Source organism: Suricata suricatta, chromosome 4 (assembly GCF_006229205.1).
Source record: "Suricata suricatta isolate VVHF042 chromosome 4, meerkat_22Aug2017_6uvM2_HiC, whole genome shotgun sequence".
In the NCBI taxonomy this organism is placed as follows: domain Eukaryota; kingdom Metazoa; phylum Chordata; class Mammalia; order Carnivora; family Herpestidae; genus Suricata; species Suricata suricatta.
This window is the reverse complement of record NC_043703.1, coordinates 73,228,390-73,250,693: the sequence shown is the minus strand read 5'-3', so window position 1 is coordinate 73,250,693 and position 22,304 is coordinate 73,228,390. Positions and strand designations below refer to the sequence as shown.

Here is a 22,304-nt window from a genome sequence, read left to right as displayed (position 1 = left end):
ACTCTCAAAGTGTGATTCTTTTTCAAATCGCTGCCATGGACAGGGGACATAAAGACTGGCCAGGACGGTGCCCCTCGACCTGCTTTCCCTTGTCTTTTCGAGACTCCAGTGATAATGGACTGATAATGTCCCTCGGGGTACATTCTGTAAAGCAGTTTCTACCCTCCCTTCCCTCTCCTGCTCAGGGCACAGAAGTTGAAGGCTTGATAAGAGCCATTAAACTGTGACCAGTTGGCTACCTCTTGCTATCTTACTCATGTCCAAGGGCTGCTACAAGAAAGTGCCACAATTTGTTAGCAGAATGTGTCTGTCGGAGACAGAGGCTATAAGTCTGAGGTCAAGGTGTAGCTAGGTTGGGTCCTTCCAAAAGCTGTGAAGGGGACCCTGTTCCATGGCTCTGTCTCCTGGAGGCATCTGGCAACCTTTGACGTTCCTTGGCTTGTCCAGGCATCATCCTGATCCCTGCCTTCACGTTCTCCCTGTGTTCCTGTCTGTGTTCAAATTTCTCCTTTAAAAAAAAAAATTGTTGGGGGGAAGACAGGTGGTGGTGATGGTGGAGGGCACTTGAGGGGAAGAGCACTGGGTGTTGTATGGAAAACAATTTGACAATAAAATATTATGAAAAAAAATTAAAAAAAATTAAAAAAAATTGTTTTTGAGAGACAAAGAGAGACACAGAAACAGAGTAGGAGCAGAGAGATAGGAAGACACAGAATCCGACACAGGCTCCATGCTCTGAGCTGTCAGCATAGAGCCCAATATGGGGCTTAAATTCACAAAATGTGAGATCATGACCTGAGCTGAAGTTGGACGCTCAGCCCACTGAGCCACCAGGAGCCCTCAAATTTCTCCTTTTTATAACAATAGTCGTATTGGTTTAAGGGCCCACCCTCATGACCTTGTCTTAAGTAATTCTATATCTCCAATGACTCTATTTCCGAATAAAGTCACGTTCTGAGGTACTAGATTTTAGGACTTCAACTTAAGAACTTAGGAGGGAAGGGGTAGAGCATGTGACTCTTGATCTTGGTGAGATTGGGGGTTCGAGCCCCACTTATGCTAGGTATAGAGATTACTTAAAGATAAAATAAAAAAGAAAAAATTTGAGAAGGCGGTAAATCAACCTATAACACTCTCATAAATTGATTTTTCTTTGGAGTATTTTGGGTGCTTACCACATATAATTCTCTCTAAGAACTAAGCAAGAAAATACTGGATTATACTTGTTTTGTAAGTTGCATAGTCTTTCACTTTCACGGAAGAATCCTCCCTCATTTAGGTCAGGGATGTCACAAGGACTTTCCAATGCTTGCCGTTTTTACTAAATTCAGGTTAAAATAAAAAACCAACATAGCAGGTTTCCTTTCTGTCAGGCTTTGAGCTTGGTGCTGAGAATATAAAAATGTGTGGTCATTGCTCTCAAAGAGTTAGCTAAGAAGACAAAAGCATAGTACAATTAGTACAATATGTTCTGTGTAATGGGTGACTGATGCATGGAACAATGTCAAACTACAAAAGGACATAGTCCATTTGGGGGTGGAGTAAAAAACCTGTGGGGACTCCTTACGGATTACCATGACTTTCCTCAGCAAGATCCTGAAGGAAAATAGAGACCCTGCCGCCCCCCCCCCCAAGCATTTAAGAAGTGGGAAAGCGTTTCAGTGGGAAAGAACTGTTCCAGGACCAGAGAGATGGAAGATGAGGGAGGGAGGGAGGAGCCCACGGCAAGAGTAATGAATGGACTCAGGGGAAAAACGTGGAATCACATGTTCGGGACAAGACGGCGGCTTTGGACAAGGAGAGAAATGCCTTGTGTCTGTGATTAAAATGAAAATAATTAATATGGGTGTGACTATAGGTACATGTAACATCTTCAAAAAAGTTTAGAGTCACAGATTTGAGCTAAAGTGCTCGATTGTTAGAGGAAATCTCCATGGTTGAATCATCTTTCTTGAATGTAAATTGGAGTGTGTCATTTTGCTGCCTGAAACCCCGTAATAGCTTCATCCTGACATTTTGATGTAGTCCAGGATCCTTAACAAGATTTAGAGGCCCTCCGCAATCTAATTTCTCTTTGTGTCAGCTCTCCCTTGCCCTCTCGGCTCCGCCATATTAGCTCCTGGAATGTTCTGGGCCTCTGCCCAGGCCTGGAACAGGGCCTTCTTTTCCTTCCAGTGGCATGCCTTCTCCTGTTACCCAGTCCCCTCCCCCTCCAAGCTTCTGCTGAAATGACGGCTCCCTCTTCCTGCCCCACCTGCCGCCCCGTCCCAGGGCACGCTGCTGGCCACTCTAGTACTCGCTTGGCACTTACTCCCTCAATATCTTTCTCTTCCAATGGATCGGAAGCTCTGGAGGACATAAACTGCGTCCACCTTACACTCGCCCTGTCTCTGGCCTGCAGTACTGTGTCTGTACAGTGGACGTTTTGCTAGATGAATGAATGAGAAACACAAAATTGATGGATTGTGTCTCAAAAATAAGTATGAAGTTAGTAAAAATAAAGTACTTAACTACCAGTCACACACACACAAAAGTTACATTTTAGATTCTTGCCAAATGAATATAGTTTGGATTTAGTTAGCTCTCAGAGATGTTTGAAAGAATGAACCAAGGATCTGGAAAATGACGTGGTCAGAACTTAGCTCGAGGCCGGAAGGCCGCAGAGGACCACAGGAACAGCAGGATGTGTGCGTTCTCCAGATTCTCGTGGACTTCCTTCTTCTCTTTTCCCCTCTCTCCCCCGTATGCTTATTTTGTATTTTCTTCCCCTCCTGCCCACTCTCCCTCCTTCACCTCCTTCGCTTTCCCGTGTGTCCTCTGCACAATTCGATCAAATCCAAGTGCATAAACACTAGCTCGGTATCGCCCGCCCCCAACCCAACTGGGTGGCCGGTTGTGGTCCTGGGGAACCCAAAGCCATCATATTTACACCTCCTGTACTGCTCGACACACTGGGGAAAGCACTTAATTAAGAAAAAAAAAAGGTTAGAATTCTGCATTTTATCAATAAAGAATGAATTTTAATGGCTCCTTCATTTCAGAAGCGAGTTAGCATTTGGTTATCCTCTTTGAAAAAAAAACCCAAAACTTTTTGTGGAACCTGAATCATTTTCGATCCCACAACAGGGCTGGGAGCATTCTGCACTGTTTCTGTCACAAGGCCAGTTAGTGTTTCTCCAACGGTGGGGCTGCACCTGCACCCCTATGATTGGGAAGCAAGGAATACACCGCCGGCTGCAGTACATGGGTTCATATTGAGAAACGTGTGTCTTGGCAGGGGAAGATTTCAGTGGTTTGAATATTCATAAAGTCCCTTATCTAAGCCACTCACTGGTTATTAGTTCTTCACATTAAATTAAAGATATGTAAATCCTCTGAGGGTCGTGGTGCATCCAGGCCGACTCCAGCTGAACCTTGGAGGAAGGAGCTGCAGGCTGCACTTGCAGGAGGTGTCCGTCCTTCTCCTCTGTGGTCCCCTCATTATAGCGGCGTTTCCCTTGCTCACGCTGCCTGCCATCGCCAACGGTGATAAAATGGTGATCCCTTCGTCTCCAGACCTCTGTTTGATTGGGCTGTATGCATACACCATCTGTCTTCTTGTGCCGCAAACATCTCCCATGGATGAAGCCTACTTTGAAGGCAGAACACCCACGTTTGGTATCCCCGCATTCATTTTTCTTATGTTGTGGCTTCAATTACAGTGCCTTTAATATTCATGAGGTCTGAAAAAATAAACATCCTAGACTCTTTCCTCCGCACCGGAATGTGATGGTTTCAAACCCCAGAGAAAACACTTGGTAAGTTTTCTGCAAGCCCACATTTTCTCTCTGCGTCAGGGGCTGGCGGGAGTAGTTACCTGCCCGATGCTTCCAGAGGCCAGGAGTCAGCAGACATGCATATTTAAAGATTCCCTTTGGAATAAGAGACCGTAGAATCCTTTCAACTGATTCCAAATTACGTCATTTTTGTCCCTGAAGAATGTAGAAGGGGGTCTCTGTTCCATTTCCTTTCCTGTGTTCAAGTGAAAATTGTCAACCATATCACTCCATTTTGTCTCCTTACTTTCCACTAGGCCTGGACTGATATTTCCTTCTCTAGAAGTAGCTCAACCAGTCCCTTAACTACCTTAAGGAATATAGGGCAAGACCTTCCCACAAACGTCAAAGCCAACCTGTGAAGAAACCCCAAATGGTTGTTCCCAGTAATTAAAAGTGATCATCAAAAGTGGTGTTTCAGTACGAGACTGTTGGTCTAGGTGTCCTGTGCTGGAGCCGGCGAGCCCTGGGGGGGTTGCCCGGGCTGTTGACTCTCTGTCATGTTGCCCCAGTCCTGCAGTTTCCTCCTAAAGGGGCAGCTCCATGCTCCCTCCTTCCCTCACACACGCTGAGAGGATGGTCCCACGTCCCACACTAATGACCCACCTGCAGTTTCATGGTTCCCTTTCTCAAAACATTTCTATAACCTGCCTCCTCTCTCCTTCTCAGGAACTCTAATTTCTCTGGGTGCTCAAGGCTAACTACCTCTTCCCCGATCATATTCTGTATCTCCATGGCTGACTCAGACACCATTAACAAATCTTTCATTCCTACCACCTCCCACTAAGGGGGCTGAAGAGACAAACATTTGGGTCCCCAGCATCCTTTGCAGTGAGTGTTACACAGCCACATGAGCCAGAAATGGCCAGCGAGCACCAGGGAAACTTGAGCAGGCGTTTCCTTCATGAGGATGGAGCTGGGTGGGCAAGTATACGTTACTCCTTCACCAAGCTTGGGAGTGGAAAAGAGCACAGAGTACTTGAAGAAGGGAGGAAACCAAGGACTTCCTTCCTTCTCTTCCTTCCTTGAAGTCAGATAGAATGTCGTGCACGGCAGCCATTTTGGGACTGTGAGGCCGCAAGCAAGAGGACAGGAAGTCAACACTGAGGGGGGTGGTGCTTCAGGACGGCAAAGGCCTGGGGACTTCACAGCACAGCAGCAAGTACCTCCCTCCCTCCAGACTTACTGGGGAGAACAACAACCCCAAACAAAGCAAATACAAAAATCTTGACCAATCCTGGGACTTCATATGCATTTTTAATTTCTCTGTCTTCACTGGCTACTTCCGTAACGTGAGCTCCCCCAAACACCTTCCTTGTCCTTGGTTTCCTCCCCTCTTCAAGTACTCTGTGCTCTTTTCCACTCCCCAGCTTGGTGAAGGAGTAACGTATACTTGCCCTCCTGAGCGCCTCCTGTTCCTTTACTCCTGGCATTGGACTTGAGCCCTCGCCGCTTCACCTTTTCTCTCCCAGGTCAGGGGTGTCTTTTAGTCTCGAACTGTGGGTCTGAGTCTTGCTCTTCCTCAGCCTTTCTGCAACACTCATTGTTGTCTTCTCCAGCCATGCTGAAGCTCTCCTCCCACACTCCAGTCTTCTGTTTCTTTTCTTTCTTTGCCCCCTGAAATGTAAGGGTCCCTCCAGGTTTTGTCACATTTCTCTCCTCTCTCTGCTGTCTCCCCTGCCAATCCCATCTACTCCAAACCCAGCTTCAAATATCCGTTCTGTGACTGTGTCTCAAATCTGTTTGATTTGAAATCTCTGTTTCCAACTACTACAGTGTAGGGCGTTTCTTCAAGTCGCCCTAGAATCTTCCCCATCTGTTTCCCGCCAATTCCTATTCAGCAAAAATCTCTCACACCTTTCATGCAATTTACATTTCTAGTGCTGCCCCCTAATGATGGCCTGCAGTGTAGGAATATCCTAATTGCTTTTCCTATGTGAGTCTACCCCCGTGTAGACCACCACCTTGGCACCTCCCTCATTCTAACTCACAGTTCGTCCCTCACTGAGCCCCGTCCATTCTTCCACCCAAATATCTTCCCAGTCTGTCCATTTACCCTCATTTCCATTCTGTCTCCCTGGCACAGGCCACCACCTTTGACTCAGCTCTTAGCTTCTAGTCTTGTTCCTCTCAATGTTCTGCACTGCATCTGGAAGGTTCTTTTTAACAGTGTGAATCAAATTATGCTCCTGCCCTTTTTCAAACCCTTTAATGATTTAGAATCTTATGTAGAACCAAAATCTTTTCCACGGCAGACAAGGCCCAGCCTGATCTAGCCTCGTGAGTCTTGCCAGCTTCATTATAAAACTCACTCCAGCCATCCTGCTCATCTTTTAGTTACTTCACATTGACTCAGACCTTTTACACTCAGGGCCTTTGCATGTGCTGTTCTTTCCATGTACAGTACTCCAAACCCCTTGCCCAAACTCTCTTGCAGATTTCTACCACTTCTTTTGGGCTCAGCTCGTGGTTCTTCTTAAAAGAAACCATAGGCCCCTCATTATTCTTTGTAATCACATCAAAATGTTTTCCTTCATTGCTGTGAATGGTAAGAATGTCAATTGTGTTAGTTGTTTAGTGTTCTAATCACCCCACCCTTAGAATGTCAGCACGTTGAGATGAGGACACTTACGTGTTTTTTTGTGCCAGCAAAACCAGCTCGGTGCCTTACCCATAATGTGGGCTCAAAAGTACTTTTTGTGTGAATAACAAATAAAGTCCCAGTTTTGTCTCACTGTCTGTCAAATAGCATCTCAGCCCCTTGGCCTCTTGCTCAAGAGATTCTAGAGTCTGCCTTCTACCAACCTTTCCCACTTTTTCCATCACAACACCAATGTGTGTGATGTGTGACTGAGCAAATGGAACTCTTCGCTGACACCTATCCTTTTGTTGTCCCTGGTTCTCCCCCTGGGCTCCCCTCTATTGCCATGTTTTGTATCACACCCCTCCCCATTTGTTACTAGTCCAGTATGGGTCACTCTATGGTGCATTTTTGGATCTGCCCCCAACCCGAGGTGATCTTTCCCAAGAATCTTGCTATATCCTTTTTTCTGCTTTGTCCTGTGCTACACAGAAGAGATGTATGGTTTTTCCCTCTTGAACTAGCGTGCATGATGCTGGGGAGGAATGTGTCCTGTCCGTCTCCATGCGCGCCGCACTGCTGAACACGGGGCCTGGTTGGTGGGTGCACCAGGTAAACAGGTGGGCTGTGGGCAGCAGAGTTCCGCATCCCGTCGAAGCAGGGGGAGCAAGCTAAGCCAGATGTACTAAAGGGCCTTCAAGATAGAGTAGCGACAAAGAGCCTGGGTTTCATAGTAGATTTTTCCGTACAGTGTGGGCATGCTGTGACTTCATTCCCCTAGGGTATATTGGCTCCGCTGGCAGAGCGGATATTGTGCTGACTATGGATCTCAGAGAAGAACGGAAAGGGAAAAGCCCCAGTGCGGCCACTGAAAAACAGAGTGCCCACCCTGCGTCTCTTGGGATTGGCCAAAGAAGAAACGCCAGTCTGCCTGGGAATTCCCTGATGCCTGTCTTGTTCCCAATTCCCACAAGAAAGAAATCTTTTCATCACTTGAGTAATCCCTGACCCCTCCCTGCAAAGGAAAATAAACAAAATTCTCCCTTCGGGTGGGCTCTGAGCATCAGTTGTAGCTGCTCTAGCAAAGATCAAACCAGAATACTTGCACCTTGTGGTCATTGGCATCAAAGGCCGCAGGTTTTCTTTCTGCCTCATTTTAATATGCTTGCGAGCCTTGGGAGGCTTAATTAAAACTGCAGGAGAGCCAAAGTAAGCATATAAAGGAACTGTTTTGATGCTTCAAAAACCCAAGCAAACAGAATCTGGATTATTCAATTAGTTATGCTTATGGGATTTGTCTTGGGTGTTTTGATTGCTCAAAGCCTGCTGGGGAAGTCAGTCATGGGGTTTAGGCCTGAAAAGAACCATATTTAATGCCCCCCAAATTTCGCTTATCTTCTTATTTAGGTTTCCCATTACCAGTGCGTTATTGTGAGCTGCACGTGAACTTCTGCTCTGACTTCTGTTTACTCAGCTTCCTCTCCTGATACCGGATTACACGGCAGAGCCGGCCCCATTTTCCTGCCTGGTTTGGCAGTCTTGTTCTTGGATCCCTTTCCTGCTTTTTTCACTGATGGTCTTTGCTTTAATAAGACACAGGACTGCCGGAGAGGCGGCACAGCCCAGCAGCTTGGGGCTCAGGGCTCCCCGCTAGACCCCTTCTTGTCTGTTTGGCCTTCGAGAAAGTCCCCTAATTTCCTCCTGTGTTTTTATATCATCTGCAAAAGGGAGATTGGGGTGGTGGAGACTGTGCCAACATCCCAGGGGTTACCGTGTTAATTCACTAAAATAATTCATGCTAACGTGTACTTAGCTCTATGGCTGGCTCAGGAAGAGTGTTCACTAAATGGCAGTAATTATCCTGGTTAGCCCAGGACGTGGCTACCCCAGGACGTAGCTCTATGAGCCACAGCCGGTGGGCAAGGGAAGACAGGAAGGGTTGTGAATGTAGGACCTTTCCTACAGGCATAGAGCAGACAGACCCACTTCTGTGCTACGAACGAGCCCACTCGAAGGCCTCGAAGGTCACGTGAGAGACCACACACACACACACACACACACACACACACACAACACACAGTGGAGCATCTACTGTGTGACCGGCTTTGCCAGCAGGCATTGACGTGACAAGGACTCCCATAGTAAGATAGACTGGAGCCACTTCACCATTACACGAGGGTACGCTCCCTCTGAAGATACCATTCAGAGTCAGGTGTCCAGGGGAATTTATCGCCAGGATCATCATGGCTATGGCAATAAAGGCAAACAGCTGAGGTGGGCCGGCCTGGTTGTGAGCACTCTGTGCTTCACAGAGCGTGTACTTCTAGCTAATCAGTGTAAACTAGACCACGTGCCAAGAGCCTGTCCTCATACCTGACCTCTGGAACCCCAAGAGGCAAGGTTTACCTGGTGTCGATCGGAGAATCCTTAAGAATCCAGACGAAACTACTCGGTGTCAGTGGCTAAGGGGTTACAAACAGGTGTTCCCTGGATGGTCCTCCTATGCTAGGCTTTCACTTCCTCTCCAGATGTTTATACCCCAACAAAGCAGGTAGTATAAAATGGATAGTAGCCTGTGCCGAAAAGTTTCCCCTTTAATGTTTCTAGCAAATCTATTAATAAATGGCTGCGTGTGACTCACCAGCTGCTCAGACAACAGAAAAGGACAGAACACGTCTGTACCATTAGGAGCATGTCAGTCTAAGGAAGATACTTAAGTAAATAAGCATAACATTGAACATAATGCAGAATCACAGGGCGCAGCGAAAAGAGCAGGCACTCAATGGTCTATGGACCTGGAGCAAACAGTGATTCTTTCCTCTGGCCAGCAGCGTGCCCTTAGGAAGATTGTGTGACCTCTCTGAACCCAACTTTTCCACATCTGTAAGATGGAGGATAATGTGATTTTTATGGGGCCATCCATGTGTATCAAAGGAGGGGAGGGCAAGTTTATAGTACAGCACCTGATAAATGGTAGCCATGCAAAAAATGGTGGATGTAGAATTATTATCGTTATGGAAGGACACAGGAAGGAAGTCTATGCTCCTGCCTGGAGAAGCTGAGGAAGTGGTATTTGGACCAGATCTGGAGGGTGAATGAAGAAGTCTCAAAGTCAGAGCGACAGCAGAATGGAGCATTGTCAGCTGGGCAAAGAACACGAGGGGCAAGGGCCAAAAAAGGAATATTGAGGATTCAGAGAAACGGAGACAGTTGAGCACAGCCGGAGCACGGGTTCTGGGACTGAAAGGCCAAGAGCAGGCTCTTGATGACGGACACGCCGGGCCATGAATAACCCCACATTCCATGCCAGAGAGTTAGGTTTTGCCCAAGCTTGCAGTGCACTAAAAATTCTAGTGCTAACTACTGTACTAGGCTATTTATATATGTTCCTGTGTGCCCAGCGGCCACCTTAAGGATAAGGCAGCCCATTTTGTAGATGGGCAAACTTGAGATTCAAGAAGGTTGTACTTCAAACCTACCATATTAGCTTATGGTGAGTTAGGCAGACGGCATATCTGAGGTCATGTCATCTTGTGAGGTATTTTCATGTCAAATTTTGTTGCCTTTTTATTTTTGTTTCCTATTCTTTGTGATTCCTTTTTGGGTATAGTTGGAACAAAGCAATACCACTAACACATAGAATGCATCTACTGGTGATACAACTTGAGTGAGTCTGGCCACTTTGCCCAGCTGGGCAGTTGATGAGGTAGAAACAGAGAATTGACTCACTAGTGTAAATCACCAGTATACAAAGATCCATTTTTACTTTGGGTCCCATTGTTCTCCCCCAATACATCAAGTATTCTATTAAAAATAGCACACTATATTTTAATTTTTTTATGATCGTATTAGGCTTGAGTCCAAACTAAGGTAATATGGGACATTTGGTGGAGGTTGAAGCTATGGGTTTCATGAACTGTGGTGTGTCACCCAAAACAATATGATTCAACCCAACTGTAGATGGACCATCCTCACTCCACGCATCGAAGTTCATGTTAGCATTACCACTAGGGATTCAGAGTACATAATGCACCCAGAGCTCTGTGCTCTGAATGGCTATCCACCCCAGCCCCCCCAAATTACTCAACACCATTTATTTTGGATGACTTCTAAACAGGTGTTTCCTCTGTGTCACAAATGGTTTAAACTGGAGCCTAGCTTACGTCCGGCTTGTTCAGCTGAAATCACAGGGCCAGCTGACGCTCCGTGAGCCTGTTTGCTCATCTGTGTCCATGCTGACAGCCAATACTTGCCGATTCCCATGTTGGTCAGCCCTGGACATAGAACAGATGTTGGGGATTATGAGGCAGGATTCGGGGAGGCTGTGGGCCTGTGTGTCCGCGGAAGTAATTCATTGTGGAGACGCAGACAGGCCCTGCAGTGAGAAGCCCTATGAAATAGCCCTCGGTGGGCCTGCGCATCGGGACTCAAAACAAATGTTTTCCTGTGTCCTTTAATTAAAAGCAAAATTATAAATCATCTTTATAAATGGAGAAGGGAGGGAACCTAATCCCACCAATTTCATTTAAGTTCTAATCTATGAATTACTTGGTGGGATCATGACACCAAAGTGTCAGAGTAGAATCCTCTAATGGGTCCCCTGGTACAGCATTGGAAGACCATGTGCTGGAAGGTGGGCTGTCCGTCCACCCCTGCCCCACCCCCACTTTCTGGGGAAAAGTCCTTTAAGGCTGGGCTCCTTTTACCCCCATATTCCACAAAGCTCTTTCTTTCTGGCCATTTCTGGCTGTCTTGCTGTTTCTTTGTCTAGCTGGTCTGCTAGTGGAACTGTCCGATGCTCAACCCATAATCCAAGACGCTCGGAGTTAGAGGTCCAGACTGTAGAAGGCTGTAGGTTGTGCCAGTTTTTGTGTCTGCTCAGCAGAGCACTGTGGTCCTCACCTCTTACTGTAGCAGGGCTCTATGGAAAACTGGCCAGAAGGTGACTTCCTTTTTTCTTGTTTCCATTGTGTAGGGTTCAATCCTTCTCATCACAATCCTATTATATTAGTTGGTACATTTCTTTCTTTTTTAATTTTTTTAAATGGTTTATTTATTTTTGAGAAAGTGAGAGACAGCATGAGCAAGGGAAGGTCAGAGAGAGAGGGAGGCACAAAATCTGAAAACAGGCTCCAGGCTCTGAGTTGTCAGCACACAGCCCGACGCAGGGCTCGAACCCACGAACCGCAAGATCATGACCTGAGCCGAAGCTGGATGCTCCTATTGGTTGGTACATTTGGTTTAAAAAGTCAGATTATTTAAACAGCCAAAAAGAAAGGGATGACAGAATTAGAACTATTTCAGCCAGTCAGGGTCCTCAAAGAAAAATTTAGAAATCAAGTAAAGTATTTAAACAGTTTCTAAAAAGACCAGAAATCAGGTTTTCTGTTTTATTTGTTTAATTGCCAACTTATTTATAGCGTGTTAGGGATTTCAGTAGTCAGAATTACAGGGAAAATGTAAGCTCAGCTATTACTGCCTTAGAGTTATTTGAATTTCTTATCCCCAGTCCCCCCCTGCCCCCCCCCCGCCAGGAATGTAGCATATATGTTGCTTTCTCTGCATGTAAACATAGAAATGTTAATGCAGGCGAGAAAGCACACTGTTAATATGGAGAACAAAGAAGCTGACAATGGCTTACTAGTGACTCTTTTTAAAGAAAAGGGACAAACGATACATAAATTTGTATATCATTGGTATTAAATACCACAGTGAATAAGCAAGTAAAAATATGAGGAAAAACATAATGGATTCTTGCAATAAACATTCTAAGATTCAGAATCTCAAATGCATTAGAATTTGTACATTCAATCAGTTAGGAGGGCTTTTTTTGTTTGTTTTTTTTAAATAGCAACTCAAAGAAACCTCATTGGTTTCTTTTGGGAAAAAAATGGGGAAGGCTAATTACTATATTTTGTTTCTCCTCTGAAAACATCTTCATTTCTCCCAACTCTAGACAAATAGAAGAAGAAAATTCTATAAAAGCAAAGGGATCCCTCAGCTGCTTCAGCAACATTAAGGGGAACAAAGACAAAAAGGAGGTCTGGATGGTTTTATGGAGAGCATTACTACATATTATTTACAGAGTGACCCAGTGTGAACACGAGGGAAGGCCACAGATGCACCAGGCTCTCCGTAGAAAGAGCAGTCAGAAGTGTTTATGTTTGATTGCATCTAAGAATTTTTAAACAAGGGAAGCTGTATTGAAAAGATAAATTGAGATACATGGAAAAGGAAAACGTAGTTGAAGTGCTTCTATTAGGGTATGGTGAAAAAGAATTGGCTCTGTTTTATGTAAATCTTCCACAGTGACCTGGTAAAGAAAGTCAAAAGTACATTAATTAAATTTACAGAGCCAAAAAAGGCAGAGACCCAGGAGGTTAGATGTAAAAAAAATACAGATGGACTGAGAGAGATGAGGGGGAAATAGACTTTTACAACACGATATTCAGCTTGGAAATATGCAAGCTAATACGCTGGGGAATACCAGCCCAAAGACAGATAGCTGGTTTGAAGAAAAAGTTAATAAAATGTCGAGTCTGAAAAACTATACAGACCAAAGCCAGGAAATTACAAAGTTATGGATCCCGCAGTAACTGTAAATTAACCTCAGTGCACATATGTAGTATTTCATATGACTGTATATGGTGTTAACTTTCACGCCTAAACATGCAGGCGTGTGTGTGTTTCGTCTGAATTACGGTTGTAAGGGGAACAAAGGTGCAAACAGGACACGTAATGGATTGCCTGCTCCTTTCACAAGTCACCCAGGAGCCCTGGAGCCCAGGCTGGTCATGCGCCTTGGAATAGAGCAGAGGAGGCAGCGGCGTTGATTCAAAGTCCAGTTGTTCACCAAAGACACTGGGAAAATAGACACATTTCCTAACAGTTGTAAAGAGGTCATGAGTGTCCTGGGTACGTGGAAGGAAATCGATAGTACATTCCCAAGACAACACGTGGATTTAAATGTGTCTCCACTCTAATTTCCCCTTTCCTTTTCCTTGCCTCCTGCAAACTACCCTGTATCTCTCTCATATGCTCCCTTTGCCCCTATTTTTTTTCTTTTTTTTTTTTTTTTTTCCCCGTTACCATAGGATTTTCTTCTCTATATACCTCTTCTATTACTGGGCTCATTGCAGGAGATAGAATACAATGTTTTCCTTTTAAAGCATCCAACCTACCAATCTGGTTGTTGTTTGCTTTGGATTTCTTTTCTTTTTTTTTTTTTTTTTTTTTGGTGGTTTGGTTTTTTAAAAATAGGCCAGTCAACTTATATGCTGTATATTTCAGTATATTTCTCCCTTCCAGCTTAGGACCAGGACGGAGGAGCCCACAGACGGCTTCCTGGAGCATCGTACAGGCCATTTCTCATCTAGTTCCCGAGTTGTCTTAGAATCTCTTCTGCCCTCATCATAGCCACACACTGATTTTTCCCTCCTTACTGGCTCCATCACTGGGAAGTTTTCTACCTACGGAGATAACTCCTCTATTAATCCGATCTTCATAATCTTTTGGCCTCCTCAATGCCTGTGAGGTTCTCTGCAGCCACCTTCACCTTCCTTGTCCAGGCCACACCTCTGTGACCTGGTCATCGAAATCTGTGTCTTCTAGGAGGTCTTAGTATCTGATTCTCCTGGCTCACAGCAAGCACTCGTTTTCCACTGCCTCTGGGCCCTCATTCCCACCAACCCTGTCATCCACCTTCACTTCACTGTCATTATCAGATGAGATTGGGTGCGTTCAGGGTGATTTGGCCGTAGACTTCACTGTCATGATCAATCTCTCAAGCTTGTAGTTGGGTGTCCAGTAAATATTCTAGGAATGTTCTCTCACCAATTCTCCCAAAATCAGTGATGTAAGTGGTTTGTTCCTTCTTGTCCTTAATTCCCATGCCATCTTCTGTTCTGAAAGTTCCACCCGTCCCTCCCCACCATCTGCTTGCTTAGCTCTGTGCTCTTCCGGGCTCCATTGGTTGTGGAGAAAGTCCAGTGGTCTGTATCCTCATCCGTTCATGCTAGTAGTTGGCTCTCATTGGTATTGGAAGATCAGTTTACCTGAATTCCCGTTCTCCAAGCCGCATTCTCTAAGGTTTCTTGCTCCTCTGTAGCCCCAGACTTTGTTCTGAATGCACTGTTCACTTACAGAGATTAAGGTCATTTCGTAGGACCACCCAGAGAACCCAGGGCTCACCCATCACCATGGTACAGGCGACATTGAACTATGTAAGGCTTGCCCACCTGTCTTGTGACAGACACAGGCTCTGGGGTCAGACAGCAGGGTGTACGCTCTGGCTCCTGCCAGCTGTGTGACCCTGTCCGAGTCCCGTGACCTTTCTTGCCTGAGGTACCTCCCCTGGAAGACGGAGCTGACAATAGCGCCTCCCTGGCACAGCTGCGGAGAGGATGAAAGGCACCACTTCGTAGAGGGGGCTGAGAACATTGCTGGGGCACCTGGCAGACACAGTAAACATGGCTCTTGTTGTCACTGCCCTTTTCATCAGTGCCCCCAGGTTAACCTCGTGAGTCCCTCAGCCTCTCTCCAAAACCAGTTGGAGCCAGTTAGCCTCCAACCTTTGGTCCCACCTTCCCCTTCACTGCGGGCCTCTGCGGCTCCCGGCTCCAGGTCCCCCCTATTCCGCTGTGCCTCCTACTCGGCTCTGCTCTGTCTCCTCAGCTACTTAGAGGCCCCCTCTCTCGGCCCCCCAGGTCCCGCCCGCCCTTCTATGGCTCCTATAGGCTCGCGCCTTGATTAATGCTCCCTGTTCCACATGCCTTCTGGGCTTTTTATCGTCTCCTGAATTAAATCTCAACCCTTCCAGCCAACATCCAGGCGTGGCTCCCTACACGTGACCCAAACCCAAGCACATTTTTCTCTTGCAGAAAATATTCTTGTCAACCCCCCTCTTGGGTCTTTGCTCCAGCTCTCCTGGCTGGAGGGTCTCATCACTTTCACAACAAGGAGTCTCCACGAACCCCACTTGAGCGCGGCTCTTTAAGACTACTTTGCCTCGCACATAGCTATCTCCTCCTCTGCCAACCAGAAGCTGCTGGAGGACAGGCCTGCCCTCCGGCTCCCCAACAGCATCACACACACTGAATTGTAAGTTCAGACCTGGACCACCCCCGCTCCCACCTCCAGCACCTTGTACCAGGCCTCACATGGCTGTGACCTACCCTGCTGCTGTCTGGAGTTTATCAACGTTGTGACACCTTTCATACACAGGGACAAAGGACACGGAATCGAATACCCACCCAGCCTACTCAGACATTAACCTGCATTTGCTTTGTCTCTTTTTGAAACGAAACAGAATATTAACCATACTGTCGAGTGTCCCAGATTGCCCTCCTGATCTCCATCACTCTTGTGCCTTTAATGCTGACTGTTTTCATGCATGTGTTATGTACATATAAACCTATAACATAACAACATGCAGTGTTGATTCTTGCAGGGTTTTGAAGATTTATAGAGATTGTATCATATATTCCCATCTCTTCCACACTGGGTATTTGGTTTGTTGTTTTTTCTTTCCAAAGCTATTTTTGATGTTTATCCATAGTTATAGAATTGTACTTCATTCATTTTCATGCGGTTTGCAGTTGTATAAATATGCCAAAACTTATTTATTCTCCTATTGATAAACATTTAAGTTACTTTTTTTTTTTTTTGCCATTACTGAACATACTACATAACAAACTTTCTTATCCATATCTGTGGACGCATTATGAGTTTCCCTAGAGTATATAACCAGGAATGGAATGAGCGTTGGAAATCTCACAATGCTTTTAATGAAAACATTTTCTGTTTTAATGAATTCAAAATTCGTCACTTTTCTTTATGGTTTCTGCTGTTTTACAGCAAATTTTCTTTTAATTTTTTAATTTTGTATTTTTTTAACATTTATTTATTTTTGGGAGATAGAGACAAAGCATGAGTTGGGGAGGAACAAAGAGAGAGGGAGACACAGAATCTCTTTGTCACACACCCCACTGAAGCAGGCTCCAGACTCCAAGCTGTCAGCACAGAGCCGGACACAGGGCTTGAACCCATGAACTGTGAGATCATGACCTGAGCCAAAGTCGGATGCTTAACTGACTGAGCCACCCAGGCACCTCTTGTATCAAATTTTCTAATTTGATTAGAAATTGCTCATTGAGATCGTAAAGGTATTCTTCCACACTTTCTTCTATAAGTTAAAAATTTTTGCTTTTCACCTTGGAAGTGACATGTGCCTGTGGTGTGAAGCAGGTGGCCCCAAATGTTTTACAAGGTAAACAGGACCACATACTGGTGAGCCCTCCTTCCCCCGATGGCACCCAGGGGACTTGACAACTGCATTTCTAGTACTGTCATGGGGGATTCTTCACGTCCAGCCTGTCTGGTATTGCATCTGAGGGGCAGCGTCCAAGCAGACTGCGGCTGGTGATACCCTGCTAGCTACACTTAGAGGAACTTGAGCATTTGCCTCCAGACAAATGGGTTTGAACCTGGCGAGCATCTGAGATGCTCCACAGTCCGTGCGCCGGAGACTTTGTCTCTCTAGAGCGCCCCAGAGTAGTAAGACCCCCAATATAGTTAAGTCTCAGCATCTACAAGCTGGGCATCTCTGGAGAGCTGCTGGGCCGTCAACTACAGGCCTCCTCTCCTCACTCAAGTTATTTCCGCTTTATAAAAACGATTCTTTTCTAACCTTCAGATGGCCTCTGGGAGGCTTTGAAGGCCAAGAAATTATTTTTGTTTCACTGGTATTAACTTTAATTAGATGTGCCCTACTGAAGAATAGCCAAGGACCCTAAAATCTCAATGGACCCTGCAGTGTACTCTCTCTCTCTCTCTCTCTCTCTCTCTCTCTCTCTCTCTCACTCTCTCTCACTCTCACTCTCACTCTCACTCTCACTCTCACTCTCACTGTGAGGCTTGAACTCATGACCCGAGATCAAGAGTCGCACACCCCACTGATAAAGCCCCAGGCTCCTGCAGATTGTGAGCCATCCATTAACAGACATGCACCATGTTGTCTGGTACCAAGCACCAAGCCATGGCACAGTTTGCTTTATTGAGTAAGGATATAGAACCGCTTTCTCAGCACCATGGCGCTGTACTGGGGAAGTAACGTACCCATGAAATAGCTGAATTGTTTAAATCGTTGAGAAGTTACATTTCAAGCAGAACAGAAAAAGAGAAGGGTCGGAAATGTCACAAAAGAATTTATGTATCTTAAAGTCAGACTAGGATTTCTAAGCTAAAATTGGAAGTGAGGAGACACCTGGGGGGCTCAGTCAGTGTTTCTGTGGGGCTGAGAAATAATATACATGGGAGGGGCACATGGGTGCCTCAGTTGGTTAACCGTCCATCTCTTGATTTCCGTTCAGGTCATATCATGATCATGAGACTGAATCCGCATCAAGCTCTGCACTTAGCGCAGACCTGCTTAAGATTCTCTCTCTCTCTCTCTCTCTCTCTCTCTTTCTTTCTTTCTCTGCCCCCTGCTTATGCTCACTGGCTCGCTCTCTCTCTCTCAAATAAATAAAAAAAAGGAATAATATACCTGGGAGCACCCAGCAAGAGAGGTTCCATAGAAGAAAGCAGAAGCTCAAATAAAGATCCACCTCCCACTTGGCCCTGAGGCCAGTGGTGTCTTTAAGGAAAGTGGAAAATGCCAGGGCAGGGCTGGGAAGAAGTGAGGGTTGGTATTAGAGTAACACTGCACATTTATATTGCTTGAGACACCCTTGCTGGGAGTTTGGAGTTCCTGCAGGATGTGCTTGTGTATCCTTACATGCATCCATCTGGCCGCGTGTACGTAGAGACGAATGATCTCGTGCGTTGTCAACGTGTGTCTATGTCTGTGGATGCAGCCCTGGAGGAGTGTGCTCCCTCCATCGTTGTAACTCTTGTGAGTAACTGAGAGGTTGACACAGAACGGGTGCTTGCACGCTGCTGGGGAAGGGAGGCACCTTGGTAGCTGCTGTGAAGCTTTTAGTTTTGTGAAAGAAAGAAATGAACCCAGTGAGTAGAAAGCATTGCTTTCTTAATTTGGTACTTGGATGTTGTGCAGTACTCACTTGGTTATCATGAAAACTTGACCAAAGCAAGTCTTTCCCCCCCCGCAAGAATATTTGTTCTATTAAAAAAAGGAAATCTGAACTTTGGTGTGAGGGAGCAGTAAAAAGTAACAGCAAGAGTGACTGAAAGGGAGAGAGAGGGAGAAATAGGCAGAAGACATCCCTGGGGAGCCACAGGCTGCTGCTAAACTTCAGCTGCAGTTGTCAGAGGTAAAGAAAACATCGGAGAAAATATCTCATCGAGGGATCCACGGATTGTTCTGCTGTGAGAAGACCAGCTGAGGGGTGGACCAAGGCCAGCTGGCAGGGGCTCAGATGACCGGGTGCCATGCACCCGCCACTGAGCTCATTTGCTCCACCTCAGGCCTTTTACAGTCAGAGCTGCTTCAAGATCAGCACAAGGCACAGCACAGATGTTTGGGGGTGGAGAAGGCAAGGCAGAGCTTAAGGAAGGAAGCAGTACATGCTTAGTGCTGAAGGGTGAGCCCCGGGCTTCTTGGGGGATTCGGTGAAATGAAATGTGTATGAACACAGCTAACCAGACACTGGGCACAACAGCCTTGGGAGGGAGGTACTGCTGGTCTTGTGGTTCTACCAAGGAGGAAACGGAGGCATGTAAGGTTAACTAATGAGTTTAAGTGTCATGGTCTAAAGCATAGAAGTGCAGTTCTATCCCAGGTTCATCTGAGTCCAAAGTCCTCATTCTTCACTACCGTATTCAGCTGCCGAGGAAGTCCCTGAAGGAGCAGTAAGAAGTTAGCCCAAGGCTGCCACACTGGGTTCTAGAACTCCACTCCCTCAGTGAATGTTCATTGTGACTTTGTGAGGCAATGGAGCCCAGCGTCTATATCCCCAAAGAGACATCACTCTCCTCCTGAGAATCCTTGTGATCGTGAATCTCCATTCTGGGATATAGATTTAAGAAGCACCCCAAAGGCTACTCCAATGGGGTGGGAAACAGAAACCTGGGCCCACAAGAAGGAGTTAAGAGACAGTAAAGAAACCTGGATCTGAGCAGAAGTGCGATATAGTTAAAGCTTGGCGATTCTAGGGCTTTCCATGTCCGTCCCCACCTCTGTGCCCAGCCCCAGTAAGCTCCGGCTTACAGCTGTAGCTGGGAATGTGCCTGCTGATCAGCCATCCAGTGTACAAATTATTTTCCAACCCAGGTATGTTTTTGTGACTGTTAACCCCATTTTCCTTCAGCTTGCTCATGGAACACCCCTGACAGTGGAGGAAAGTGAAGACAAACGTTCCCCAGGGAGGCCTGGGGATATATCCTGTGGCATTGCATCTCAGAAATGATAACCAATTTGAAGGCTCTGGTTTTAGGAAAAAAGAAACCATGCAAATCTCTTGTAAAAGCGTTCTTGGTTTTATTTCCTATATCATTTGTTTCTACTCTCATCTTTCTTATTTCCTTCCTTCTGCTGGTTTAAGGCTTCATTTGTTCTTTTTCTTGTTCCTTTAGGCATAAAGTTAGGTTATTTATTTGACATTTTTTCTCATTTCTTAAGGTAGGCCTGTGTTGCTTTAAACTTCCCTCTTAGAACCTCTTTGGCTGTGTCCCAAAGGTTTTGGACCATTGTGTTTTCATTTTCTTTTGTTTCTGATGTACTTCATTTCTCCTTTTATGTCTTGGTTGACCCGTTCATTGTTGAGTAGTATGTTATTTATCGTCCATGTGTTTGTGGTCATTACAGAGTTTTTTCTTGTGGCTGACTTCTAGTTTTATAGTGTTGTGGTCAGCAAAGGTGAATGGTATGACTTCAAGCTTCCTGAATTTGTTGAGGCTGTTTTTGTGGGCTAATGTGTGATCTATTCTAGAGAGTGTTCCATGTGCACTTGAAAAGCATGGGTATTCTGCTGTCTTAAGGATGGGATATTCTGATCTGTTAAATCCATCTGGTCCAGTCTATCATTCAAAGCCATTATTTCCTATTGATTTTCTGTTTAGATGAATTATCCATTGATGTAAGTGGAATATTAAAGTCCCCTACTATTGTGTTGTTATTGATTCCTTTATGTTTGTCATTAACTCTTTTATGTATTTGGGTCTACCGTGTTGGGGACATAAATACTTACAATTGTTAGAACTTGTAGGATCATTCCCTTTATTATTACGTACTGTCCTTTGTGTCTTGTTCAAGTCTTTGTTTTAAAGTCTATTTGTCTGATAGAAGTATTGCTACTCTGATTCTTTTGATATTCACTCACGTGACAAATGTTTCCCCATCTCCTCACTTTCAGTCTCCAGGTGTCTTTAGGTCTGAAATGAGTCTCTTGTAGGCAGCATATAGATGGGTCTTGTTTTCTTTTGTATTCTGTTTTGTTTTGGTTGTGTTTTTTTAATCCGTTCTGTCACCATACATCTTCTGATTGGAGCATTTAGTCCATTTATATTCAAAGCAGTTACTGATATATATTTATTGCCATTTTATTACTTGTTTTGTGGTTGTTTCTGAGGATTTTTCTCTGACCCTTTGTCTTTCTCTCTCATGGTTTGCTGGTTTTCTTTAGTGATATATTTAGATTTATTTATTTTTATTCTTTGCATATTTGTTAGTGGGTTTTGATTTGTGGTTACCGTTAGGTTTGTATATAACATCTTCTGCATAGAGCCGTCTTGGTTAAGTCAGTGGTCCTTTGGGTCTTTGGGTTGGAACCACTCTTTAACCCCCCACCCCCATTTTAAATATATGGTGTCATACTTCACATCTTTTGTAATTCCTTGACTGACTTTTTACAGAAATGTTGATTTTTACTGCTTTTGTGTTTCCTACCTTCATACTCACATTTTGGGTCTTTCCTTTCCACTCAAAGAGTCTCCTTTAATATTTCATGAAGGGCTGGTTTGCTGCTCAAATACTCCTTTACTTTCTGTTTGTCTGGGAAACTCTTTATCTCTCCCTCTATCCTGAATGATAGCCTTGCTGGATAGAGGATTCCTGGCTGCAGGTTTTTCCCATTCGGCACTTTGAATATATCATGCCACTCCCTTCTGGCCTGCCAAGTTTCTGTTGAAAAATCCACTGATAGCCTTATGGGGTTTCTTTTGTACATAACTGTCTTCTTTGGTCTTACTGCTTAATGTTTTTTCTTTATCCCTATATTTTGCCATTTTAACTATAGTATGTCTTGGTGTGGATCTTTATGGAGGGTTCTCTTTGCCTTTTGGATCTGGATATCTGTTCCTGTCCCCAGATTAGGAAAGTTTTCAGTTATTATTTCTTCAGATACATTTTCTGGTCCCCTTTCTCTTCTTCTTCTAGGATGCCAATCATATGAATGTTAATACCTTTTGTGGAGTCACTGACTTCCCTGAATCTATTCTTGTTTATGTAAATTTTTTTTTTTTTTTTTTTTTTTTGCTTTGGCTCAGCTTGCTTTCTTTACACTACTCTGTCTTCTAGGTCATTCCTTGTTCTTCTGCTTCTTCCAGCCTATTGTTCATTCCATCAGATTTGCTTCTCATTTCATATATTGAGCCCTTTGTCTCTGCTATGTTATTCATCATATCTGTGTTAATGGTCTCACTGATGTCCTCCATTCTTTTCTCAAGTCCAGTGCTTTCGCTTCTCCATCAGGCATGCTGCTGATATCTGTTTCACTAGGTCACCACCTATGGCCTTGCTCTGTGCTTTAATTAGAGACAGATTCCTCCCTCTTCTCATTTTGTCTAAGTCTCTGTACGTATTTCTGTGTGTTACTGGTTTAGCGGGTAATGGCTTTATGAAGAAGAGGCCCTGTCATACTCTGCTGTGTAATTTCTCTTGTTCCCGATGGCCTGGCATTTCTGGGAGTGTCTCTACTTTATCCTTCAAATCAGTCACCTCCAGAAGCTCT

At 45.0% G+C, this 22,304-nt stretch overlaps 1 protein-coding gene and 1 long non-coding RNA gene across 2 annotated transcripts in view; both read left to right on the top strand.

Moving 5' to 3' along the window:
- The window catches only part of ATP8A2 (ATPase phospholipid transporting 8A2), a 504,492-nt gene that overhangs the window by 421,949 nt on the left and 60,239 nt on the right, over nt 1-22,304 (top strand). The window lies entirely within an intron of this gene.
- On the top strand, nt 19,299-19,812 carry LOC115289633. Its single transcript, XR_003907730.1, has 2 exons — nt 19,299-19,478; nt 19,665-19,812. It is a non-coding gene; the product is annotated as an uncharacterized LOC115289633 (long non-coding RNA).